This window comes from Blennius ocellaris (genome assembly GCF_963422515.1).
Source record: "Blennius ocellaris genome assembly, chromosome: 12".
NCBI lineage: Eukaryota > Metazoa > Chordata > Actinopteri > Blenniiformes > Blenniidae > Blennius > Blennius ocellaris.
The window spans coordinates 11,774,800-11,792,534 of record NC_137661.1 but is presented as its reverse complement, the minus strand read 5'-3'; positions in this window follow the sequence as shown (position 1 = coordinate 11,792,534).

The window sequence follows — 17,735 nt, the reverse complement described above, 5'->3', positions numbered from 1 at the left end:
TCGTTCTCTCTTTTTGTCTGTAAATTGTTAAAAGCCCGGTGTAACTTAACAGTTACTGTTCCATTACAACCCTGTACTCTTCAAAGCTGTATGAAAGAAAATGTTACTGTCTGTGACATTAATGCTAACTTGCAACCGTAAGACCTATGATTCAATCCACATTAGAATAATCGTCACAAGGTGCTGCTGTATTTGTCTTGTTTCACCTATGGAGCATAGTCCTTTAACTGAGTAGCATTATTAAGTGAATCAGTCAACAGAATGATCCAGACAGTATGGACAACCCAGTTAATGTGTCACAGCAACGCTTCAGGAACACCTTCAAAATGCACATCATTCAGAAAGACTCTGCGAGGAGGACCATTTAAAAGACCACAATAATCACTGTTTTGCTCTTTATTTGTAATTATTAGGGTAACTACACTACATCTCACACGTATAACTGTTAAACATTTAGAATTACTCATTTTCATGAAACGATCAATTCTGTATTATAAACCACCAATGACACAACAGTCTGCTATTATTCTAATTATGGAAAATACTGTAAACATTTGGCTAATAATGGAAATATTTTTCTCCTCATGCAGTAACAACCAAATTAAATAAGTAGGTCAACACTGTGTCCAGAGCCTAATTTTACCAGACAAAAGTGTCTTGGGCTGCCAGTGTTCATTTCTTTTGCTTTTAATGACTTTTACATAATCACATGTGCCAAGTGTAGACCAGCGTTTTCCTTTGTAAAGTCTTTTTTGGATCAAATGGTAACATATATTCCTGATATATGATTCCATTTTCAGTTGTAAACAACCAAGCTGTTGACTGTGTGTGTTTAGGAGAAGTCGCCTCAGGAGCATTATTACATTATCGTGGATGAGGCTTATAATCCAGATATAATCATAATTTTGTCTCTGAAAACATGGCTATCCTCGAGGTGAGTGTCCCTCTAAAGCAGTATCAGGAAAAGTATGGAAACGCTTTATTACCTAAAAAGGTACTTTCCATCCCAAACAGCAGCTTCACCATGGGACCACAACCACATGCAGGTCCTGCATGTTTTCAACGTGTCCTCACATCAACACAGCTGACAGCAATTGTTGGCTCGTTATCAACCTTCCTGCAGATCGTCATCATGGTAACGTAGGTGTGTTTGACCAGGGAAACATTGAAAACATGCAGGGCTGCAGCCCTCGAGGACAAGGATTGCCCACCCCCGGACTCGCGAACTTAAAGGTAATTGGTCAATTTCTTCCACGAAGGACTCTAGAGTTTTAGTTGTTTTCCCGTCTCTTTGGCAGCATTTGAGAATTGTAAGCACACCATAATACTTCTGCATGCTGAAGTTTCAGGATTTCCCAAATCATGAATTTTGTCTGTCAAAGAAATAGTAATACTAATTATAGCAGACTAATCAGGACTTATTATTGCTGTGAATGTTAATATTTGTAGCATTTTACTTTACTGATGTTTTTGCTTTGGGATTCTACCTTCTTTGCAAAGACCACTCTCGACCTATTAATACTTATATTTACTGATGCAAAAAGACACCAGCTGCTTATGTTATACAAGCATTTGTAAGTTCTTATTAGCACTTTAGAAAAATTTCGGCTTCAACTGATGACCTGAGTGTTTGTTGTGATTTTTTTTTTAAAATAGATGCTAACATGCTGACAACGTCTCACTTTCTGAAACTGATTGTGTGATAAATTAAGAAAGGAACATTCTTGCACTTTCCAGCATGGTGGCGTAATGATTAATGTTTTTACTTCACACAAGTGCCTCAAGGTAAAATTTCTACTGGGGCCTTTCATTTTGGAGTGTTAGTGTTCTTTATGTGCCGCCTTCGGTATATTTTCAGGTACTCCAGACTCTTGTCACAATCCCAACATGTATTCTTTTGTGAACGTGTGTGTGGGTCAATGTCTGCTTGTGCAGAAAAAGCCATTTGTGCATCACATTATTGCACCTTGTCTAATAATCGATGAAGAAGATTCCAGTTCTAACTCCAAAGATGCATGATTGAATTACTATAGAACAAACAAAAACCAAAAAAAAAAGTTTATATTTCTTGTTTGGAAATCCTGTTTCTTCTGACAGCAAATGTTTTGAAATTAAACCAGATAACTGATTGCTTTACGTATGTATATGTATTTTTGAATGTCTTCTGTCTGTGGCATTTTGTTACAAAACAAAAAGAAATATAAACTACTTACACCTAAATTTTGAAAATCCATTATGATCTGCCACAATTGTTGTCCAAACTATTGGCTGTCATTGATCCTGATACTGTTGGCTGACATGTGAAACATCAGAAAACCTGATGGTTATTTGTGATGCTGCAAACCAACTAATTAACATCTTAACTATATGTACTTTATCAGCTGTGGCAGGTAGGCTCAAAACCTTATAGCAACAATATGAATGTTGGAGATCTTTGTGTGACGCCCCCCCCTCCAAAAAAAATAAATAAAAATGTTTGCATGGCATCAACAAAAACATCTTCACCCGGCATGATCTTTGGATAATCAGCAAATGACACACTCAGCAGATGATGCAGCTTTCACATGACTGCAGAAGACGATGAGAAAGTGCATCGTGTGTCGTAAGCCCAAAGACGTCAATCTGTGTTCCTCTTTCTGAGAGGTCAAATTGTTTCCCAGCTTCCTTATGTTGAAAATTTCCCATCTGGGGACAATCTTTTCAGTTCACACAGTTGCATTTGTGAAAATTGAGCAACCTTTTTTTTTTTGCCTGCTGTTGTGACCGAAAGTCACAACAGCAGATTTTCAAAAATGGTCTTTTTCAAATCAGTAACTGTGATTTGACCAATGGTGATTGTGTTGTCACAATCCCACAGTGAATGAGTCAGTTCAGCTGATGAATGGATTGTGGAGGGAAATGAACACAATGATAGCTTTAGTTGGAAATTAAAAATTAAACCTCATGTATGTAGAATGGTGCAAATATATGCCAGCAGTGACTTCAGGTATATTGATTGTGACCGCCAATGTAGGTTTTTGTCTTATGCTGACAGTTGTTTGAGACTGAAAAGGAAATGTATGTGGCTCTTGAAATGCTCTGTGATCGATCAAGCTGCAAAACCAATGAAAAGAGGTCCGATTAAATAAAGTTGAAATTGTCAAAATGAAAATTTTCATGACTTTTTTCAATACTTTGTAAATTCTCTGAATAAGTGAGAACCCATTTTTCTTTTTTAGTTTCACAATGCAATTATTAAAATTATTATTTAAAGAACTTCCAGTTATTCGGGTTTTATAATTCTGTCTTTATATTGTTCAGTGGAATATGAAAATATGCATCATCGTCCTCGTCATAAGTGACGGCCACCATTGCCACTATCTGATACTGTTGTTTCTTTAACTGCATCATAAACATGAGTCTAAACAGAAGAAATATACTTCAGTCATTAAATGTAAATGAAAGCACGGATTCCAGGAGTTTAGTCTTGGTTATTATGTTTCCTCTATACAAAAATATTAGGTGTACAATGCATATAGTGTCTAATGATAGTACAGTGTTCATAGGGTACGGAAAGATTTTATTATGTGAGTGTGTTATCAAAGTTTGTTTATGATGCCTTAGTAAAAACTTGTAACTTTTGCTTATCCATCATAGTTCTATTTTCTTTTTTTATTGTTATTTCCACAATCCATTTCAATGGTGATCATTTGTTGTCTTGAGACATCGCATTGAACAGAACACCTGACGTAAACCATCCTCTAAGCTAATCTTTATGAATTGTAATTCCCCTTTGCTGTGATGATGAGTCAGACACATTTGGTATCAGCTGTTTTCATATGCTAATGATAAAATCTGAACATGTCTGGGCAACGACTACATGTCAAGATACCTTGTAGGAAGTACGTCATCCTGATGGTTCTTCTGCTTGCGGTTTTCTCTTTTCTTTTTAACTCCATTAAGGAGTTGCCCTACATTCCTGATGAAACACAACAGAACTTGTTGTGAGTGGCAGCAGACAAACCAAAACAGGCCAGGGTTGCTTTTCTTTCAGCACCGAGACGTCTGAATGGGAGGATATATTGCCATGGTGCTTTGACAACAACAGTGCAGGTATCGCTCAGGGTAAAAAAAAACAAAAATGGAACAAAGCAAAAAAAAAAAAAAAAAACCCAGAATGTTTTGTATTCATGATCAGAGAGTTGTCTTCTATAGCTCTCTTGCCTTCCAGTGTCTCGGTTTTCCTTTGCATTGGTCACAGTAATAATCAGAGCATTGAACGCAACAAGTCAGGCTAAAAAAGGGTGCAAAAGTTATTAAATATTATTAAATAAATAAGTTAAATTAGTTATTAAATACTGAATTAAAATCTCTAACATATACAGTACATCAAAAATTTTCATATCCAAATAGAAGTATTTTTACTAAAAAATTAGTTGGCACTTTACAACAGTGTAGTATGTTTGATGGTCAGATTTCTTTGAGTTTATAGCGAGCTCCAATCAGCCACCTGGTTGCCTCTATAGAGAGGTGGATCAGCTTTCAACTCTCCTCCCGAAGACTTAATGGAAATCAGTGTGGCTTCAGACGGTTCAAACAGCAGACAACGGAGAGCTGCGTGTCAAGCTGCTCCCGAAAATATTCTGGAAGGGGAAAAGTACCATGCTGGACACAAACAACATCCCCAAACAACTTGCTATGAGAGCGACTTTGTTTATGCCGGCTCGGCCCCTGGGGGCAGGACAGAGTGGAGTGAAATCAACTTGTTGCTTTGTGATGCTCATGATCTGTCTCTCTTTGCGTCAGCCCTCCACAAAGCTCTTTGTTTGTGAATCGTCCACAGTACAAAGGATTCTCCACACTGAGCCAAAAAATGCCCGATGTGATGAGTTTTACCAAATAAATGCCCTATATCTTCAAGTGCTATCACTACAAGCCTCCGCTGTCATGCTGGGAAAAAAATGATGAAAAGAAGTAAAATGATGGTAGTGCAGCCAAATATCACAAGAACTGGTCGAATTCAAAAGAAGCTTTCCAGGTACTCCAGACAAACGTGCATTTGAGATTAATGGTTAACTTGAAATTGCCTATGATTGAACGTGTGTGTGTGTGTGTGTGTGTGTCTCTCCCAATGTTTACCATGTGATGGACTGGCGGCTGAGCGCGCACACCTTCGCCAAAGCCACATTTGTTTGTGGAACAGAGTCAGCACTCGCATGTTAGCCTATCATTCATATCGATGCTAACCAGCCAGTCACATATTTCACTGTGTGAAACAAGGCACTGGGACACAGATAAACCACTGCCCAAGTCCACACGTTGACACTGGTGTTTCTGGATACTTGCCCAATCTTCCTTGCTGCAGCCATGCTTGATGGCTAACCGTGGGCCTCCAGTGTCCCCAACAGAGGAAATATCTTACCTTATATCTTACCCCAAAATCTAAACGATTGATCCTTGCAAGATGACAAATCATCCCTGAAAATGTCATGCAATTCGGGTCAATAATTTTAGTGAAAAGTTGGTCAAATACATGCAAACCAATAACGAAATATATGCTAAAGTTAAACCTTGTTAGAGATTCTACCATGTGTTTTAATTTACATTTGTACAGTTCCAAACAAATATTATTTGTGTACTGATATTTCATCAGACCAGGAGGAGACAATGCAGTGAATTATTTAAAGGGGATAATGGACTGAATGTGTTAATGATGCATTATTTTCACCATGAAGACCTGAGATCTGTAATATGAACTCTTTCTGATTAAAGATTTACTCTTCTTGGTGGAGTGGTGGTTAACATCCTTACTGCACAGCGAGAGTAAATATTCTGGAATGGTTTGCGTGTCCTTTCTTGTGCCTTGCTACAAAAGATCCAACATAATACATAGTGGGTTGATTCTGTTTCTTTTGCCATTGCCCTCTTCCTTCCCGACTGTGAATTCTTTAATCTTTAATTACGTTTTTTTCTACATTTACTTTTTCCACAGCACAAGCTAATAAAACTTAAAATACAAACACACGATTTGAAAACACAAAGAGCAAACTGGCATCATTTGGTACATTGCTGAATGACATTGTTGCCCCGAGTGCAAAACCGGTCCGACAAGGATTTATCACGATCTGGTCCTAAATCAATTATTTGTGCTTATTGGCATCACTTACTTCCACCCCTGTTCAGAGCAGCGGCACATGTAGCCAGTTTGTTTGGTGGGGAGAGCATGCAAGTGGTGCTCAGGAATGTATTTTTCTTGGAATGAGCTCAAGATTAGCACATACTGTAGCTCTCAGAGCTGCAGAGGAGCAAAACAATGGTGGGGCTAAGCTGATGAGACGAGTAAGTTTTGACTTGAACATATTGCCCAATCGGCTTGCTTCCCAGTGCAGCAGGGACATTATGTCCCATAAAAAGCAAAAACAAGTCAGATGTAAATGCTCTTGAAGTAGAAAAAGGGGTGTGTGGCAGAGCTGAGTGTCAGATGTGCATGATACGGTGTTGAAATGGTTGGAAGCAGGCGGTAACTAAAAGAGAGTTAACTTAAAGTCAAACCTCAGACATGTTCCTCTCCTTTCTATTGGCCAGTTGGACATACGTGCTCAAACATTTATTGGATTTTTCCTTCTCACGCAACAAACACTTGTTTGATAAACACTTCTTTAGATTCCATCAAACTAAACTGTTGAATCAACTGATACTAAAGCAGCCGCTGAGACGCTCAGCAAGGCATCTAATCAAATTAACACCGTGGAGCTGGCCTCACTCCCAGAAGGGACAGGAGGTTTGTGTTTACCCACCCTATCCTTGATTTGTTATTAGAGTCATGTTGATGTAAGATTACTAATCCCACCTCATTTCATTATTTCAGGCTGTGTGCATTTGCTTGAACACAGCAGTGAAGCTGCCAGCTGCTGTTGTGGGCAGTCATGGTGGATTGATTTTGATCTTTTTAATGATGGCTTGAGGTAATGTTTAGAGTTTTTAAGTGGATTTATGGGAATAATAAAAAAAGAAAAAGAAAAAAAAGTGATACTGGTATTAATCTGACTTTTTACTTCAACGGGGGAGAGATCCACAGCAATCAGTGACTCACTACATCTTATGATTCTAAAAGAAAAAGGACAAATGAAATCACTGGTTAATCTATTTTAATAAACTCTGAGGCAATTGTGAATCATCACAGTACATGCAAACTTCACCCGAAAGGTAATCAAGCCTAATCTGGAGTCAACGTTTTAACACGAGTGTCAACCTCTACACCAGTCTGCTCATTCATACTGAATATGTAAGTACATTGAGACAATATGTACAACTCTGGGTTGCACTTTGAATCACAACCTATTATTTACATGGTGCATTCCTGTTGCTTAGCTAATAGTTTGTTGATCTTTTCATTGATTAATTAGATATATTTACACATACATGGTGAAATACAATGTTGAAATAATTTTCTCTCAATTTCTTTTCTCTTGAGGCCTTTCCTTCATTAGATGCTAACGTTCTGTCCTTTGACCTTATTCCTTATTCCTTACAACCTGTGGCTTGCACAATAAATGCACAAACACATCCACGCACCAGCATGGTCTCAACCAAGAGCCTGCAGTTAACATCTCTTTTAAATACATATATTTGCTGAATATAAAGGCTTTAATGCAAATATTCTTATTATAAAGTGTAACCTTTGTTCAAATGTATATTGGTTATGAAAAACATCTGGCAAAACAAGACTAGACACTGTTTCTCTGAATCATTTTTTCAATCATGTTCACTTCTCAAAGTTTATCCCCCTTTGGCCGTCCCTCGAGAGGAAAGGCTATCCTGGGTTCTGACGTCAGGCTTTATGGGTAAGTAAACAGGGATTAATCGAGGGAATAGCCTCCACATAAACAGAGCTGTTGTCATTTGTCAATAAAATTTACAAGAGACAAATACGGTCCAAGATCAAGTTTGAAGGTTTTAAAGAAAAAAAGAACAAGGTGATTTTGTCTTGTGTTTTGTTTATGGTTCCACTAAAAATATGATGGTGGGAACAAAACAAAAAAAAAAACCCTGAAAAAACAAGTCAGTTTAGATTTTTATTTCAATGGCAACATTGAACCATATTTAATAGAATTACAACTATATTAGTTGTATGAACTGGAAGCGATTAAAATACTGAACATTGGTGAGCTTTTATGAAACACTTAAATACTGAGTCACTAGGATTATTATTATATTTTTAAACAAATCAAAGAAGTCAGTGTCATTATGACACAATCACTGCATTCAGTGCAGATTACATAAACATATATGTATATGTTGCTAAATAATCCATTAATTGGAGTTTCATTTTCTTATTAATCAATCATGTATAAATAAGCATTATTTAGGAGACATGTTCATGTATTATAGCAGAGCCATTCATGGTCTCATTTGCACAATGATTATTAAATGTGACACAGAAGAAGAAGAAGGACTCAGCTTGGTTGAGTTACAGTTTTAATGATATCAACTTCTGATCACTGTTATTGTGGAGAGCCGAGAAGCCATTAAATGATTTTCTTACTGACCTTTGTTTTTATGCTCACTATCTCAGGTGGTTTCCTATTTGTTGGGAGTCATGAAGCTTATAAAATAAGTGTAGAAAGCTATAAAGTTGACTGATGTGTGAAATTGAAACAACCTGTGGAGGGAGGAGAAACAGAAAGATAAGGAAAGAAAACAGTGATTTAAAATGAGCTGTCCATGCCTTGAAGTCAAACACAACTCATGTTTTGTTTTTTTTTTTTTTTTATCTTTATCAAATCACAGACGCTATTTCTAGTGGTCTGGTGAGCAGAGACATGCAAGCTGTGACCTGATCCTGGCTCTCGTCTGCAGTTTCATCATGTGAGTGTAGGAGGATGAAAGCAGTTGTTAGTTGTACATTTTGTACTGCGAACAACCCAATTTCCAAAGGAAGTACACAGTTAATTCCTGTGCGGAACTGCATGAAACTGACAATCAGACATTTTTGTAAAGTGAACTTCACATATTCTCCAGTTTAAAAAAAAAAAAAGAATTAATTTGCAGTAAGGTAATATTTGCAAAAGACAGACAGAACTTTCTGAAAACAAACTGTAAAAGGGCATCCTCATAAGCCTAAGCCTTTTTTAGTGAATTATGTTTGCCTAGTTTTTAAAACAACGAGGAAAAACAGTCTTAGTGGATCAATGTTATGGTTATATGCCACAAGCCGAATGCCGTTTGTGGATTACTTAACATCTTAACGTCTGTTCCATATGACGTTTGGATCCTCTGAACCTTTGCAGCCCCAACAAAATGTGCTTTTTGTAACACAAAGAACTCATCTACTGTTTACCAGGTATTTACAGCACCTCAGTCCAATAAGTTAACTGAGACTGCTGAAAAATCCATTCATTGAAACTTTAGCAGTGGGAGCTTGAGGCGGCTGATGACACGGCTGTCATGGTGCCCATACCAACTCTGAAGATTTAGTGGGCGCTTTCCATGAAAAACACACGCTTGGAATAGATCCCAGATGAATTGTTCACATGGAACATATGTAGTATGTTACTGTATGTGTGCTTAAATTTAGAAAATAATGTAGGAGGAGATGAAAGGAGGATCATTTAAAGCACAAATACAGTACACGGTATTTTGGAGACGACAGTCATTTGGTGAAATGACTGAAAGGGACCTGATTGGGAGGGGTTAAAAAGGCTTGTCTGTTGGATGTACTTTGTCCCAGTGAGGTTAATTAACAGGGTGTTGAACTGGTATCGTGAATTGCTGCTATGAAAGCTTGGAGTATTGCTTTAGTCAGATCTGTGTCTGTAAACCCTCGACAGCAATATGACTTCTCATTAGACAACATTTACTATGATACAGATCAATGGTGTAACAACATACCCAATGTTTCTTACCATAAACATACAGCAGAGTTTTCACAACAACTGTTCAACACAGTTCATGTGAAGTTCTTCTGAGCCCCAAAGAAATCAATGAGCCATTATGTTTCTTTTTCTTTTTCTTAGCTTTTTAATCCAGGACTACTGTATAGTCATTATTTTTCATAATTGGAAAATAAAAAAGCTGTCATGTTTTTCATCCTGGCCCTCATTGCAGCACCAGAGTTCATCATGTGTCACAAAGAAGGTGTAACCTGTATTTCATAAATCGCCATTTTTCTGTTATTTAAACTTCAGCAACTGTCGCTCATTTTTGAGCTTCTTTTGCATGATGTGTTTTGAGCAGTTATTGGCCAAATAAATAATTGTGGCCATAGCTTATATCAGTCACAAACCAAAATAATCAGTATGCAATCAGATTGTACATTATGCAAAATTCACTTAACAATGGTTTTCTAACAGCAATGTGTGTCTTTACATCTGGGAATGAGGCCTCACAAGTGAAAAAAAAGGTCTGTCATCTCTCTCACTGTTTTGTCTGATCTGTGCCAACTGTCCGTGACTCAACGAGCAAAGTTATTTGATATTTTATGCTTTACTGTGCAGGTCAACTTAGGGTGACGGCCTGTTATAACGTCTCTTTAGTATTAGCACCGCAGCTAGCGTAGCTCTATTACTGCTGCTAAGATTGTGTCCTTGAATAATACGCAAGATGAACCAATATCAGGAGACATGAGACCTGAAATGTGTGATGTGCTGCTTAAAAAAACATATTCAGACACATAATATTTTTTAGCAACCATTCTGAAATGTCCTGCTGCAGCTGCAAGTTCCGAACTTTTTCAGGCGCTTTTCTTTCTGGGTTAGATTGTCGTTCCAACTAGTATGGTTTGGTATGGATTTGGGGCAATCACCTTTGGATGCATAATTTTGGGAACAAAAGAGACCAATGGGAAAATGTCGAAAAACAGAACAATTTGAGATCTTTGATTTTCCAAAAAAGACTGAAGCTGTTCCTGCATGTTACATAGTTTGTGAATATAATGCAGCCTTGCATTCATTTCTGCTGTGTCGCAAACAGTTTTTCAGTCTGAGCCTGTCGATCACTCACAGTGCTACGGAAACTGGATTCCAGTACAGATGTTTGCTGTGCCTTATTTACACTAATCTCATACTTCCAACTGTATCACAGTGATGAGGCGGATGTTTGTGTTATTTGTTGTCTGACTGGTGCAGCTCTTCCACAAACTTTTCCCTCCTGCCCACAAGAGGACTCAGAGTTGAGGCCGCAACAACAACAGAGTGTGATGTCATGATTGGAGGGTGTTTTTGTTCAGCACGGCTCCCTGGAGAGGATTTGGTGTCGGAGGTTTGTACAGACGAAAGGCGGTTGTTTTTCGTGGAACCAGAGCATTGACTTCTCACTCAGAAAATGGTACTCAAGGATGTTTTGTTTCTTTTTTTTCTCTTCTTTTTTTTTTTTTTTTAATGCGTTGCCTGGATCTGTTTAAGAGCTCAGCTTTTAGTGGGGAGAAGAATTTTCTGGATTTCATAGAAAGAAAAAAACAGGGTGAACAATGACTGTAGGTAGGAGGGAAATGATGCACATATGAGAGCAACTTCAGCGAACAGTCTAATTCACCTTTGTGAGCGTCATCACTCAGCATTAATTGAAGAAACATGCTTGACCATGACAGTTATACTCTTATGATCAGAGTTTGTGTGAACCCTTTTTCATTTAATGTTTCTAGTGCTATTTGTTAAGACAAAACAAATGTAAATTAAAGCTCTGTAATGTTTCCACAGATTAACCAGTTGTGTCCGTTTGGCGTTTTCCTCCTGATACATGCGTAGGTGTGGATTTCTTCTACGAACTTTTGGAGACTGGATGTGACTTTGTGGAATTATGGTCTCTTTGCTACCGGGGGTACAGGGTTAAACAGAGGACAGCCTCTCTCCTCCCTCATGACCACAGCCCACTGGACCACTGCGTCTCCCCGCACCAACGCCACTCCCACTCACCCCACAGGCTTACAGCAAGCTGCTACTTCAGAGGAGGTCCTGCTGGTCTCGTGTCGGAGGGCAGCAAAACATGCTCTTCTCTCAGATGGTGAGCGTGCAGGGATGAAGCTGAAGCAAAGGAGCTCCTCGTGTTCGTCTATTCCACCCACACAACTCTCTCCTCTATTTGTTTTTCATCAAAAAGAAAGCTGAAACCTGTTGGGCTTGTTTTTCTCCTTCTCTTGGCTGCGTGCCTGCTTTTCAGGTCCAGGTGTTGATGAACTGGGAGTCATCTTTCAGAAAAACATGAGGTGGACCACAGGGCCAAGGGGAGGAGTGGAAGGGAGCAGAGGGAAGCCAACACATCAGATTTTTGATGACTCTTATTATATTACATGTCAAACCGGTCTGACTGTCTGCTAGGTAATAGATGGATAATAACACATTTCTCTTTGTTTACCTCACAGATGTACTGGTGCTTTTATATATATATAAAATATTTTATATTTATATATATATATATATATATATATATATATATAAATATATATATATATATATATCTCTCACAACTTATCACAACAAAGAAATTAAATAAAAGTTGGAAACATTTGTACAACTTTCTATCATGTTGACAGTGTTTCACACTGGAGATGACTTTGTATCTATATAGAATCTCTCTCATCAAATGAATGGTAACGAATGGTTAAATTTGTCATAAAACAAAGCATCAACATGAAGTCTGAACTATTGGAGTAACAGCTTGAAAATCATTTCGATGTCACCTTTCGTGGGATTTACGTTGCAGGAGAGGTACCTGAAGCAGCGTTTCACTAGTTTACTCTCTGTTTTCAACAAAGACAAAGAAAAAAAACGAAGATACACTATTATGTTCGCATATGATGAATTTATTCTGACTAAGCATAGTTTCACTGAAAAAGTAATTAATTTCACACATGATCTGAAAAAAGTGACAGTGTTATCGTGATGGCTTGGCCTGAGAAACGTATGAAGAGAAAGAACAGTTTTTGCGCTTTGACACAAAAACATTGATGGGTATTTTCGAACATCAGCGGGGTTTTGTGTGTTGTCCGGATGAAAGTTGAAATGAGAAACAGAAGTCTGGCACCAGTTTAAATCAGCATGACAGATAAAACAAGGGTTCTCCCAACATTTCAGGAACCAGTTTGACGAGGTGGTTGAAGTGTAATGCAGTGTGTAAATTCAAGGTCTTCGTCGATGTCAGCCAGAGATTTTATATTTTTATCACGCTGCATTGGCTCTTAGCAGTGGGCACTGAAACATTATTTAAAGATAAAACATTGTAAGGTTTTGCACAACTCTGAAGTCATTTTGTTTTTCCATATGTGGAGTCAGTTTGGAGGTGGAGCTCAGGCAGTGTCCAAACCCAACCCAGTTCAGAAAAACAGTAGAAAACAATGGCGTTCAAAAAGTAGAGGGAGGACGGCCAGTAGGAGGATATATTTATATTTATATTTCCAATTTTTTTTATTGTATATGTGAATATAAAGATTTTGTCGATAAATATGTACATAAAGAAATAGGGGGGGGGGGGGGTATGAATAAGTGTTGATTGAGGTGAAGATAGGGTAGCAGTAAATAAGCTTTGCTTCTTCCGACTCCTTTTTGGATATGTCAGGCCATTATTTATTGAGCCAGCTGTCACTTAGACTTTGCTTGCTTTGCTTTGTTATGTTATGTTCATTTGTAATAAAAATAAAGACTTTGTATGGAAAATATAGATAAGATTCGGCTTTACTTTTAGTTGAGGCCTGTAAATAACTGAAATGTTGCAGTATGCCGGTGTCCTTGGCAGTGTGGAGACTCAGTGGGGAATATTTTGGGGAAACACAACTGGGAAAACAGATTCAACCCCTGATGTACCCCCTGACACCCGTCCACCAAAATCCCATGGGAAACCCGATTGAATCCTCCTCCTCCTCCTCCTCCTCTCTGCTCCAGCAGCCAAAAGCCCAGCTGGAGAGTCAGGAGGTCACTCAGCTGATTTAATCCCTCACCCATGTCACAAAAACACACAAAAACTGGAAAAATGACAGCGAAATGTTGACTCAAGCATTCTGATGACTGTTATTATGGTAAAACACATTGCTTTTGACATGAAAATGGTGGTCTAGGAGCAGGCAGCACAAATAACAACAGGGAGGTTCAGAACATGTCTCAGTTGTGTATCAGAATTCACCCAAACCTTCATACATCTATACTTACCACAAGTTTGGGCCATGAGGACTCGGGGGGGCCTCTCCCAGCTGATTATGGGTAAAACGTTTGCCCGTCCATCACAGGGCACACAAATCAAGAGAGACAATCATAGGCACGCCACTCACGCATGCACTATTGAACGTTTCTTCTGTTTGTTTTAAATGAACGTCAGAATAAAAATGATAAAAGAATAAATGTTTAAAAAGGAAAGAATGGATAGAAATGAAACCTCTCTCTCGCTTTTCTTCTATCATTTCAATCAATCCAACAGATATATAGATATGTGAACAGTAAACATAAACGGTTTTCCTGTCTTTTGCATTCTAAAACCTATAATTTTATTACGCAAGAACAGACATTTTATCTTTCAACTTTTTTTAGCCACAATATCATATGTATTCATCCATTTAGCTGCTTTACCTACATGATATTTTCAGTTGTTTTGAATCATTGATCAACTCCTTTCAACCAAACGTTGCTCCCACTCTGCTCTGAGGTTCGTAGCATTACATCTGTCCTGCATTAGATTGTGACTTGAACAAACTCATGCTGTCTGTCAGAAAAGAGGGAAACACGTTCAGTGCACGCACCCCTCTTTGCAAAATAGCTGCTCGGGATTACGTAACACATTTCTAGTCACGCAATGCTATAGAAAAGGACAGCAATTACTTCCTGATGGTGGGGTGACAGTGAAAGAGGGGAGAAGTGGTGGGAAAAAAAAGGAGAGAAACACTCAGAGAAAGATGGGTCGAGATGAATGAGCAAGACAAGTAGAAATCAAATTAGAGAAAGAAGACATTTTACAACTTAAATATTACTTTTCTATTACTCATAGGGCAAATATTGCATTAAACTGATATCCACTGTCCATCTCCTCTCAGTTTCATGGTGCAATGAATATAATACTTGGTACATGTTGTGTCTGTCTTACAGTGAGGACTCTCTGAAACCAGTGAAGCGTGAGAATGTCTACGTCACAGAGAGCCTATTGTGTTTTATCAGAATCAAATCTCCAAAACTCGCCAACTGAAGAGAATGGCACAGTCTCTCACATAAAATCTCAAGAGCACTGACAGCTGGATCATCTGAATGAATATCCCATAAACACGACATCCCTCAAGTACAAATACTGCAGAGCTGCAAAGTACTAAAACAAGAGCATATAATATGCACTCGGGAGACACTTCATGGGGTATGTTTGCTCAGTATCATCCAGTGCATCAGCTTTGAATTATAATCTTCCCTTTCAAAGTGTTAATGCTCCATTTAACTTGAGATCATTAAAGAGGTTTCAGTTTATTTTTGTCTTTTTAATATATATATACATTTTTTTAATTATGATGTTTTAGTTTGCAATGGTGTACACACCAATGGAAGGAGCTCTTGTTTCAGTGTCTTATCTACAACAGTGGGGACATTATGGAGAATTGAACCTCTATAATGTTGACTTACATTGAGATGTATACCTTACTGGTAAACCTCGTGCAGGGACCACTAAGCCAATATTCACTCCAAACAGTTCAAGTGACAACAATACTAAAGGTCATAATTGCAATTAAAAAATATAGATAAAAAATGAGTAGTAAATAAGTGTTCATTCCACCTTGAACTGTGATACCATAGTGATGGAGGGGAGCTCTCCTGCACTGACTTCCTGTTTAAAGTCACTTTCACAAGTGGTCACATGATGCACATCCATACATACATTTAAAAACAGAAATGAAATGAACAGAAATGTGCACATAAAACGGTCGACGACACACAAAGACACAACTGCACTAATACTTGAGCAGCAGACATGAATGTCCATGCAAACAAGCTTCATTTCAACAAAACAGTTCACCAACAGCGGCAGAACAGGAAGAGTGACAACTGCTTATGGGTTTCTAGCATCAACACACACACACACACGCACACGCACACGCACACGCACACACACACACACACACACACACACACACACACACACACACACACACACACACACACACACAGTTTCCTTTGTGCAGCGCCAGCTGTGTTGAGGCTCCAGACATTTAAGTGTAATAGCACATGGAGGATGTGTGTGTCTCACCATGCGCACGTGCTGGCCGCTGCTGTTCAGTCTTCTTGTGTGTGTATGTGAGGGGGGAAAACTGCCAGTTCCCCAGTAGCCCAAATAGAAATGTGCAGTATCACTAACTGTTCTGAGGTAGACTGACGGCGCATTTTATTTAAGGTATACTATAAAGTTGCCCTGTAAACTGTGCAGAGCTGAGCTGATCTGTCCTGCTGGTATTGCTCTCAACAACAACTAGTAACATTTAACAATATTTAACTTCTAATAACATTCACCAGCAGCAATAGACAACAATAACAACTCTGACCTTTGTCCCATTTATTGCAGGCTGACTTTCCTGACATCAGGATAAATCAACCAAACAGGAGCTACACATGACTAAAATGCAAAAATAGCATTACTTAGACATTGTGTGGAAGGTTTGCACGAGTTGCCTAATTGTAACACAATTACACCCCATGTCTTCTTCCTTCTGTATAATTATAATTTTCTTCAGTTTTTTTTTTTTAATAGAAGCAATTTTCTAGTCGTATGTTTTTCTTCACGTTCGTCAATACTGTTATACTGACAAAAACAAGCCATTACAAGATGTACTCCCCATTGTTTTGTCTTGTTTTAGTGCTATCCTATCTTCAATGTAATATGGTCCACGTGACTTACTGTCAATGTTTAAACTCTAAAAACAGATGACAGCCTGTATTTTCACGAGACCGACAAGTTTAAACATATTCAAAGTTGTACTGAATCACAAATCTCTGGCCAAAATCGCTCTCAGCATCACACTGAACAACAAAAGGGGAAGCGAAACCTAAAACTGTGCGTCTGTGTGTGTGTGTCTTCGAAGACAGAGACAGCTGGGAACATCAGGCCCCGCCCACTGCCCAGCTCTCATTGGCTGAGCTGTCGTCATGCACATTCAATGAGAAAACAACTTGTCAGTCAGCCAATCAGGGCAAAGCTAGAATTTCCCTCAGCGTGCCACAGCATCTTATCTGTGCTGACATCATAGGGACCTTTAAACTCAACCACATACCAAGTTTAAACGGTCTGATCCAGGAGAGCACACCTGAAAAACAAAACAAAAAGTGTCAGACTGCTGTGTGTTTCTTTGCCAGCAGCCTGTTGACATCTCACCGGCTTTGATTTTATAACAATGACACCTTGTGGTTCATTTGACCACTGAGATCACGTTCAAAAAATACTTTTGTATGTCTGTCATTTGTGTTTGAAGAAGGCTTGAAGAAGAATTATTCTGTTTTTATTGAAAGAAGGTGGGAACATTTTTCTTTCTTGCAAGAAAGGGTTAGGGTTAGGGTTAGGGTTAGGGCTGTAAGAAAGTAGGTTTGAGGGCTGAGGTGTTTGTTTTAAAAGTTGAGGCATTATAAGAGATGTATTCAAAATGTTGTGACCGAATTACAATTACACCAGGTGAGGCTGCAGTCTGTTTTTACCCTTGCTGCAAGAAACTCCAGGATCCCCAACTTTTGGGTGAGAGGTCAGAGCCAAGAGGATGGCTGATGAATCTAACTGTAACGCTAACTGCTTTGTTTGTAATGTAGATTATA